Below are 11,045 nucleotides of genomic sequence, written 5' to 3' on the forward strand. Positions count from 1 at the left end.
TTATATCATATTACAGTAGTCTATCTATAGTACGTCATTGGCAAGTTATATCATATTGCAGTAGTCTATCTATAGTACGTCATTGGCAAGTTATATCATATTGCAGTAGTCTATCTATAGTACGTCATTGGCAAGTTATATCATATTGCAGTAGTCTATCTATAGTACGTCATTGGCAAGTTATATCATATTGCAGTAGTCTATCTATAGTACGTCATTGGCAAGTTATATTATATTGCAGTAGTCTATCTATAGTACGTCATTGGCAAACTATATCATATTGCAGTAGTCTATCTATAGTACGTCATTGGCAAGTTATATCATATTGCAGTAGTCTATCTATAGTACGTCATTGGCAAGTTATATCATATTGCAGTAGTCTATCTATAGTACGTCATTGGCAAGTTACTACCACTATTTTAGAGTCATTCGTATACTTTTATAGGTTGTTTTATTGTACAATAATGATTTATGTATTTGCCTGTGCACAATGTTATACGTTCTGTAACTTGATTTTGTCTTATAAACCTATAGACTCTGATGTACTGATTGTTTGCACCTGTTTGATATTCACCTCAATAGAAATCTTAAAGGGACACTGAACCCACATTTTTTCTTTGATGATATAAAGCATGACATTTTAAGCAACTTTCTAATTTACTCCTATTATCAAATTTTCTTCGTTCTCTTGCTATCTTTATTTTAAAAGCAGTAATGTAAAGCTTAGGAGCCAGACCATTTTAGGTTCAGCACCATGGATACTGCTTGCTTATTGGAGGCTTAAATTTACCCACCAATAAGAAAGCATAACCCAGGTTCTCAACCAAAAATGGGCCGGCTCCTATGCATCACATTCCTGCTTTTTAAATAACGATAACAAGAGAATGAAGAAAAATTGATTATAGGAGTAAATTAGAAAGTTGCTTAAAATTGCTGATCTATCTGAATCATCAAGTAAAACAATTTGGGTTTAGTGTCCCTTTAAAGAAAAAAAAAGATTCCACATCAGAGATAATGACAATAAAGTTTCATTTTAATTGTATTTTATAACTGTAGTTTTTTTTCCTGTAGGATGTAAATCCATTTGAGGATACTATTGGTAAGTATACAACATTTTACCATTTCTTAAATTCTAAAATAATACTTGGAAATATTCCCTTGAAATTAATGTTAAAATTATATGAAACCCAATTTTTTGATTCAGATAGAGCAACAATTTTAAGCAACTTTCTAATGTACTCCTATAATCAATTTTTCTTCGTTCTCTTGGTATCTTTATTTGAAAAAGCAGGAATGTAAGCTTAGAAGCCGGCCCCTTTTTGGTTCAGCACCTGAGTAGTGCTTGCTGATTGGTGGCTTAATGTAAATGTAAAATCATATGCTCTATCTGCATCATGAAAGAAAACATTTGGGTTTCATATCCTTTTAATATAATTCATTTGCACAAAAAGCCATGAAGCTCTGCCTCACTCGGGGACTCCAGGTTGGGATTAATCACTTTGATATAGTCAACCTCCCTCTTAGACTTACGTATAGATATTCCATTGATGTTTTCAATTAATGTTACATTTTTTTATTGAGTTTTCCCAATTAAGCCCTTTTTTATTTTTAGGAAATTAGCTGGAGCCACTTTAGATTTAAAGGGACATCAAACCCAAAAGGTTTCTTTCATGATTTAGACAGAAAATACAATTTTAAACAGCTTTCTAATTTACTGCTGTTATCCAATTTGCTTCATTCTTTTGGTATCCTTTGTTAAAAAAGCATACCTAAGTAGGCTCAGGAGCAGGGAGCTAGCTGCTGATTGGAGGCTGCACATGCCCTTTTGTCATTGGTTTACTTGTCTTGAGCTAGCTCCTAGTGGTGCATTGCTGCTCCTTCAATAAAGGATACCAAGTGAATGAAGTAAAATTGATAATGAAAGTAAATTGGAAAGTTGTTTAATAATGTATTCTTTATCTGAATCACAGTTTATTTTTATTTCATGTCCCTTATAGATGAAGTGAATTTAGCACTGAGGTGTTTGTCTTTCATTAAGATTTCTCTACTTAGGAGGAGGGATCTGAATTATTCCAGTGTTTAAATGTAGCATCTTGGGTGAAATTTACTAATTAAACTTATCTTTATTTTAAAAAGTCATGATAATTTGTTCCTGCTAGATCATATATTCTCTAATACATAACTGATAAGTATTTTTATCCCCATACAGAGAACCTATTGTTAGATCTGGGTTTCAGTGATCTACTGTTCTACCTGGAGAGGTAAGTAAGGCGTTTGGCTGTTACACAAGGAAGGGATTTTTATTCAATTTATCTAAAAAAGTAATAAAATAGACAAAGTGTTAAAGTCAGATTAAAACTACCATTCACTAATAGAGTTACCTGCAATACAATATTCACTGTCACATGTTTATAAGGTCAGAGCACTTTATTGAACAGCATTCTAAAGGTAAGAAGCCTTTAGGTGATCTGTTATAGAACATGTAGGCTGCCCCTAGAGATAATGATAGGTTTAGGTTATTATTCAGACAAGAAACTTATTGGATATTTTGTTTAGAATTTCAGGTTCTAGTGGGATTTAACTGAGTTTGACATCATCAGTTATTGGGAATAAAATATCTATACAATATAAAGATTTACTACATATTGTCTATTCACTTATTTCTTATAGAATTACTGTTTCTAATGTTTCACTAAAGAGCACATTGTAGTGATAATGAGACTTTAAAGGTCTAGAGAGGTTAACAAAGTATTATTACATGAATCACATAAATTATCAGAATGATACAAAATACAAACTTTTTTCTCTGTTCATTATAATTTACTCTCATATCTTGTAAGGCAAACTGTAAACAGAAAGAGCGAGGTCATTATGTACCCAATAGAACACAATGGTCATTTTATACCGTACATAATCATGGTGACCATTAGGTATGTGCATACGTTTTTTTGTTCTGTAATGAACGAGGAAGTAGTTGCCACAAGCCGCTTTGTCTCTTTTTAGAGCCGCAAATATTCTTGTGAAAGGGCCTAGTTCCGCATTTGTTATGGAACGAAAAAACAAATGCACATTCCTAGCGAACATAAGGAAAATTATAACTAATATAGAGGTTAATTATAATCCTTTATAGAAATAGATCTAATTAATTTCTACAGAAAATCACCATTAGTCTATGGAGTGTTTTAGAAAAATCATTTGATATGTTTTTCTTTTTCTTCTAAGGGATTGTGATTGATCCCATAATCCTTGTGAATATTAAAGGGACAGTCAACACCAGAATTTTTGTTGTTTTAAAACATAGATAATCCCTTAATTACCAATTCCCCAGTTTTTCATAACCAACACAGTTATAATTATACACGTTTCAGTTCTTTTGACAGACTTGCATTTTAGCCAATCAGAGCTGTCTCCATGGTAAATTCACGTGCATGAGCTTAATGTTATCTATATGAAACACGTGAACTAATGCCCTCTAGTGGTGAAAAACGATCAAAATGCATTTAGATTAGAGGCGGCCTTCAAGGTCTAAGAAATTAGCATATGAACCTCCTAGGTTTAGCTTTCAACTAAGAATACCAAGAGAACAATGCAAAATTGGTGATAAAAGTAAATTGGAAAGTTGTTAAAAATTACATGCCCTATTTGAAACATGAAAGTTTTTTTTGGACTTGACTGTCCCTTTCATTATTCTTATTTGCTAGAACTAATTGCTTAAGACTAATTTGCATACTATGCCATTATGTCCTATTCCAGTGATGGCTAAGTGTGGTACCCCAGATGTTTTGGAACTACATTTCCTATTATGCTTAGGCACTCTGCAGTCTAGTTAAGCATCATGGGAAATGTATTTCTGAAACATCAGGGATGCCAAGGTTAGCCATGACTGTCCTATCCTAATATAAAAGATAATAATATTAACTGTTGATTTTACATGTAAATGGGTAACAAAGGGTAAAACTGGATGAAAAATTTTATAGAGTTCTTTGGAGTAGTAAAGATTGTAGTAGCCGTATTAGTCCAGTAAACAACAAAATAACAAGAGTATTGCAGTATGCAGTGAAACCTTTTTATTGGACTAACATTACATAATGTCCTCTCTTCCTCAGGCCTGAAGTAGTAGCTCATCGAGTTCAAATGTAAAGAAAACATCTTTATTATGGCTGCACCAATTAACAGGTAAATAGTGAGGAGATATACTCTCACACACACACATATACTGTATATAAAATATATATATATATATAGTTACAGTAAAACTCTTACATATAGCTCACATTTTACTGTAACAGGTTATGTTAGACTCTTCCTTTGTTCACACTTACAAAATAAATCTCTAACTATTTACTACTGCACTCTATAGAACATCTGTACTAGCTATGCAATTCCCCCATCCCACTTATCATTTATCATCAGGTTCTCTGTCAGATACATCAGTGGCTCTAAATGTCTCATAGGAAGTAAATTCTCCTAATTCATAGTTAGCAGCCTTATAGCCCTAGTACCATCTGTAGCACTTGCAGTGATTTCTATCAGATCTTCTAATTCAGGGTTAGCAGCCTTATAGCCCTAGTACCATCTGTAGCACTTGTAGTGATTTCTATCAGATCTTCTAATTCAGGGTTAGCAGCCTTATGGCCCTAGTACCATCTGTAGCACTTGTAGTGATTTCTATCAGATCTTCTAATTCAGGGTTAGCAGCCTTATAGCCCTAGTACCATCTGTAGCACTTGTAGTGATTTCTATCAGATCTTCTAATTCAGGGTTAGCAGCCTTATGGCCCTAGTACCATCTGTAGCACTTGTAGTGATTTCTATCAGATCTTCTAATTCAGGGTTAGCAGCCTTATGGCCCTAGTACCATCTGTAGCACTTGTAGTGATTTCTATCAGATCTTCTAATTCAGGGTTAGCAGCCTTATGGCCCTAGTACCGTCTGTAGCACTTGTAGTGATTTCTATCAGATCTTCTAATTCAGGGTTAGCAGCCTTATGGCCCTAGTACCGTCTGTAGCACTTGTAGTGATTTCTATCAGATCTTCTAATTCAGGGTTAGTAGCCTTATAGCCCTAGTACCATCTGTAGCACTTGTAGTGATTTCTATCAGATCTTCTAATTCAGGGTTAGCAGCCTTATGGCCCTAGTACCGTCTGTAGCACTTGTAGTGATTTCTATCAGATCTTCTAATTCAGGGTTAGCAGCCTTATAGCCCTAGTACCATCTGTAGCACTTGTAGTGATTTCTATCAGATCTTCTAATTCAGGGTTAGCAGCCTTATGGCCCTAGTACCGTCTGTAGCACTTGTAGTGATTTCTATCAGATCTTCTAATTCAGGGTTAGCAGCCTTATGGCCCTAGTACCGTCTGTAGCACTTGTAGTGATTTCTATCAGATCTTCTAATTCAGGGTTAGCAGCCTTATAGTCCTAGTACCGTCTGTAGCACTTGCAGTGATTTCTATCAGATCTTCTAATTCAGGGTTAGCAGCCTTATAGCCCTAGTACCGTCTGTAGCACTTGTAGTGATTTCTATCAGATCTTCTAATTCAGGGTTAGCAGCCTTATGGCCCTAGTACAGTCTGTAGCACTTGTAGTGATTTCTATCAGATCTTCTAATCCAGGGTTAGCAGCCTTATGGCCCTAGTACCGTCTGTAGCACTTGTAGTGATTTCTATCAGATCTTCTAATTCAGGGTTAGCAGCCTTATGACCCTAGTACCATCTGTAGCACTTGTAGTTATTTCTATCAGATTGTCTAATTCAGGGTTAGCAGCCTTATAGCCCTAGTACCATCTGTAGCACTTGTAGTTATTTCTATCAGATTGTCTAATTCAGGGTTAGCAGCCTTATAGCCGTAGTACCATCTGTAGCACTTGTAGTGATTTCTATCAGATCTTCTAATTCAGGGTTAGCAGCCTTATAGCCCTAGTACCATCTGTAGCACTTGTAGTGATTTCTATCAGATCTTCTAATTCAGGGTTAGCAGCCTTATAGCCCTAGTACCATCTGTAGCACTTGTAGTGATTTCTATCAGATTTTCTAATTCAGGGTTAGCAGCCTTATGGCCCTAGTGCCATCTGTAGCACTTGTAGTGATTTCTATCAGATATTCTAATTCAGGGTTAGCAGCCTTATGGCCCTAGTACCGTCTGTAGCACTTGTAGTGATTTCTATCAGATCTTCTAATTCAGGGTTAGCAGCCTTATGGCCCTAGTACCATCTGTAGCACTTGTAGTGATTTCTATCAGATATTCTAATTCAGGGTTAGCAGCCTTATAGCACTAGTACCATCTGTAGCACTTGTAGTGATTTCTATCAGATCTTCTAATTCAGGGTTAGCAGCCTTATGGCCCTAGTACCGTCTGTAGCACTTGTAGTGATTTCTATCAGATATTCTAATTCAGGGTTAGCAGCCTTATAGCCCTAGTACCATCTGTAGCACTTGCAGTGATTTCTATCAGATCTTCTAATTCAGGGTTAGTAGCCTTATAGCCCTAGCACCATCTGTAGCACTTGCAGTGATTTCTATCAGATCTTCTAATTCAGGGTTAGTAGCCTTATGGCCCTAGTACCATCTGTAGCACTTGTAGTGATTTCTATCAGATCTTCTAATTCAGGGTTAGCAGCCTTATGGCCCTAGTACCATCTGTAGCACTTGTAGTGATTTCTATCAGATCTTCTAATTCAGGGTTAGCAGCCTTATAGCCCTAGTACCGTCTGTAGCACTTGTAGTGATTTCTATCAGATCTTCTAATTCAGGGTTAGCAGCCTTATAGGCCCTAGTACCATCTGTAGCACTTGTAGTGATTTCTATCAGATCTTCTAATTCAGGGTTAGCAGCCTTATAGTCCTAGTGCCATCTGTAGCACTTGTAGTGATTTCTATCAGATCTTCTAATTCAGGGTTAGTAGCCTTATGGCCCTAGTACCGTATGTAGCACTTGTAGTGATTTCTATCAGATCTTCTAATTCAGGGTTAGCAGCCTTATAGTCCTAGTACCATCTGTAGCACTTGTAGTGATTTCTATCAGATCTTCTAATTCAGGGTTAGCAGCCTTATGGCCCTAGTACCATCTGTAGCACTTGTAGTGATTTCTATCAGATCTTCTAATTCAGGGTTAGCAGCCTTATAGTCCTAGTACCGTATGTAGCACTTGTAGTGATTTCTATCAGATCTTCTAATTCAGGGTTAGCAGCCTTATAGTCCTAGTACCGTATGTAGCACTTGTAGTGATTTCTATCAGATCTTCTAATTCAGGGTTAGTAGCCTTATAGCCCTAGTACCATCTGTAGCACTTGTAGTGATTTCTATCAGATCTTCTAATTCAGGGTTAGCAGCCTTATGGCCCTAGTACCATCTGTAGCACTTGTAGTGATTTCTATCAGATCTTCTAATTCAGGGTTAGCAGCCTTATAGTCCTAGTACCATATGTAGCACTTGTAGTGATTTCTATCAGATCTTCTAATTCAGGGTTAGCAGCCTTATAGTCCTAGTACCGTATGTAGCACTTGTAGTGATTTCTATCAGATCTTCTAATTCAGGGTTAGTAGCAGCCTTATGGCCCTAGTACCATCTGTAGCACTTGTAGTGATTTCTATCAGATCTTCTAATTCAGGGTTAGCAGCCTTATAGTCCTAGTACCATCTGTAGCACTTGTAGTGATTTCTATCAGATCTTCTAATTCAGGGTTAGCAGCCTTATAGTCCTAGTACCATCTGTAGCACTTGTAGTGATTTCTATCAGATCTTCTAATTCAGGGTTAGCAGCCTTATAGCCCTAGTACCATCTGTAGCACTTGTAGTGATTTCTATCAGATCTTCTAATTCAGGGTTAGCAGCCTTATGGCCCTAGTACCATCTGTAGCACTTGTAGTGATTTGTATCAGATCTTCTAATTCAGGGTTAGCAGCCTTATGGCCCTAGTACCATCTGTAGCACTTGTAGTGATTTCTATCAGATCTTCTAATTCAGGGTTAGCAGCCTTATGGCCCTAGTACCGTCTGTAGCACTTGTAGTTATTTCTATCAGATCTTCTAATTCAGGGTTAGCAGCCTTATAGTCCCTAGTACCATCTGTAGCACTTGTAGTGATTTCTATCAGATCTTCTAATTCAGGGTTAGCAGCCTTATGGCCCTAGTACCATCTGTAGCACTTGTAGTTATTTCTATCAGATCTTCTAATTCAGGGTTAGCAGCCTTATGGCCCTAGTACCATCTGTAGCACTTGTAGTGATTTCTATCAGATCTTCTAATTCAGGGTTAGCAGCCTTATGGCCCTAGTACCATCTGTAGCACTTGTAGTGATTTCTATCAGATCTTCTAATTCAGGGTTAGCAGCCTTATGTCCCTAATACCATCTGTAGCACTTGCAGTGATTTCTATCAGATCTTCTAATTCAGGGTTAGCAGCCTTATAGCCCTAGTACCATCTGTAGCACTTGTAGTGATTTCTATCAGATCTTCTAATTCAGGGTTAGCAGCCTTATAGCCCTAGTACCATCTGTAGCACTTGTAGTGATTTCTATCAGATCTTCTAATTCAGGGTTAGCAGCCTTATAGCCCTAGTACCATCTGTAGCACTTGCAGTGATTTCTATCAGATCTTCTAATTCAGGGTTAGCAGCCTTATAGCCCTAGTACCATCTGTAGCACTTGTAGTGATTTCTATCAAATCTTCTAATTCAGGGTTAGCAGCCTTATAGCCCTAGTACCATCTGTAGCACTTGTAGTGATTTCTATCAGATCTTCTAATTCAGGGTTAGCAGCCTTATAGCCCTAGTACCGTCTGTAGCACTTGTAGTGATTTCTATCAGATCTTCTAATTCAGGGTTAGCAGCCTTATGGCCCTAGTACCATCTGTAGCACTTGTAGTGATTTATATCAGCAATTAGAGTGCTGCACTGAGGGATGACAGTGCTTGGTACTGTACAGTAGAAATAAAAACATCAGACTGTATCCTTAATATCCTAGGTGACTCTAAGGTAAGTAGCTGACAGGGGGCTGAGACATGAGGTCTGATGTCTGTATGTAGTTGACAGAGGGTCTTATCTGAGGTCTGATGTGGGTATTTGGCTGACAGATGGGCTTCAGGACCAGATCTGAGGTCTGATGTGGGTATTTGGCTGACAGAGGGGCTTCAGGACCAGATATTATGTCTGATGTGGGTATTTGGCTGACAGAGGGGCTTCAGGACCAGATCTGAGGTCTGATGTGGGTATTTGGCTGACAGAGGGGCTTCAGGACCAGATCTGAGGTCTGATGTGGGTATTTGGCTGACAGAGGGGCTTCAGGACCAGATCTGAGATCTGATGTGGGTATTTGGCTGACAGAGGGGCTTCAGGACCAGATCTGAGGTCTGATGTGGGTATTTGGCTGACAGAGGGGCTTCAGGACCAGATCTTATGTCTGATGTGGGTATTTGGCTGACAGAGGGGCTTCAGGACCAGATCTGAGGTCTGATGTGGGTATTTGACTGACAGAGGGGCTTCAGGACCAGATCTGAAGTCTCATGTGAATATTTGGCTAACAGAGGGGCTTCAGGACCAGTGTGGGTTTTGAGATCCTATGTGGGTATTTGTCTGTGAAAGGGACTTCTAGACCAAGTTTCCTATAAATTGATGTGAATTATTGCCTGAAAGTGAAGATTTAGTGCCAGGAGTCTGATCTGATTTTCCTTCTTCATCCACAGCTTTTGGTGGATCCCGGGACAATAACAACAAATTTATAAGCCCCGGTGACAATAAAAAGGTAAGTAGGTGACAGAGGAACTAAGGGATATGAGATGTGAGATCGGGTATTTGCCTGGAAGAGGGGCTTTCGGTCAGGGGTCTTACAATATAATCTGATGTGGATCATTATCTAAAATGGAGCTGCAGAGCCAGGAGTCTGATTTGATGTTCGTTCCTTTTTTTAACCTTCATTTTCAAATATGATTCAAAATATAAAACTGTCACTGCTGGTTATTTAAAGTGTTACTTCAGCACAGTAATTATAAGAGAATTCCAATAGCTGATCTTTTACACACAACTTGCAAATGAAAATTACTTTTGCAAATTTGTAGAGGAAAGTACCATCCTGATATAGGGGTAGATTTATTATATGCCGGGCGGACATGATTCGCTGTAGCGAATCATGTCTGCCCGACATCGCTAAATATGCTGTCAGCATTTAACATTGCACAAGTATTTCTCGTGAAATGCTTGTGCAATGCAATCCCCTGCAGATTCACGGCCAATCAGCCACTAGCAGGGGGTGTCAATCATCCTGATCGTATCTAATCAGGATGATTGCAGTGCGCCAACTAACTTCTTAACTTCAGTTTCCGGCGAGCCAGAAACTTCGGGCGGAGACAGCAGCATCCGCTGCTTGTTAAATCTGGCTCATAGTCTTATGTGAATTCTCTTTCAGGGCAGTGACTGCAGAAACCAGAAATTATATGAATATTGACAATTCTTTAGATTACAATGTGTTACCTATGGGGTAGAAGCTGTATAGTAACAGAAAGACTAATTTAGTAATCGCTTTTTTTTCCCCAGCCAACATACCATCAATATAAAAATCAACCAATCAGCTTCCTGAGTCACATAAGGGCATTAACTCCCTAACACCAATGAGATTGCAGAGGATATCAGCAGCTATAGAAAATGGTTCCTTTCACCATTAGATAAGAAGAAAACAGTTTCATTTCAGTTTCAAAAAGATTAAATAAAGTTTTATAAATAGTTCTGTAGTTTATAGTCATTTTTTCTTCCTACTCCTTCCATGTTTTGAGTAGAATAAGAAGTGCCTTGTTTTTGTTTCCCTAATATAGGTACTTTACTAGACAATACGCACAGCAAATAAATACCAGTGTAACTATATAATTACACACAGAGCTTATGTGATATGTGACTGGAATTATAATATAAAATCAGTATAATCTATGTGAATAATGAGGCGCACACATTAATAACAGCCAGACCCACAAAGGATTCAGGTAGACAACTAGTTTTATGTAGGGAAACATTCTGTTTTTGTATTCAGCCTGAGCTCAGCACTGTCCGTATAATCCAATAAACTAA

The 11,045-nt window shown here is 37.8% G+C and overlaps 1 long non-coding RNA gene across 1 annotated transcript; it reads left to right on the plus strand.

Annotated features, from left to right (window-relative positions):
* Window positions 1-2,213: 2,213 nt before the first annotated feature.
* LOC128641935 (uncharacterized) lies at window positions 2,214-10,706 on the plus strand. Its single transcript, XR_008399598.1, has 4 exons — window positions 2,214-2,261; window positions 4,107-4,176; window positions 9,674-9,732; window positions 10,521-10,706. It is a non-coding gene; the product is annotated as an uncharacterized LOC128641935 (long non-coding RNA).
* Window positions 10,707-11,045: the final 339 nt, after the last annotated feature.

Source organism: Bombina bombina, chromosome 11 (genome assembly GCF_027579735.1).
Source record: "Bombina bombina isolate aBomBom1 chromosome 11, aBomBom1.pri, whole genome shotgun sequence".
In the NCBI taxonomy this organism is placed as follows: Eukaryota; Metazoa; Chordata; class Amphibia; order Anura; family Bombinatoridae; genus Bombina; species Bombina bombina.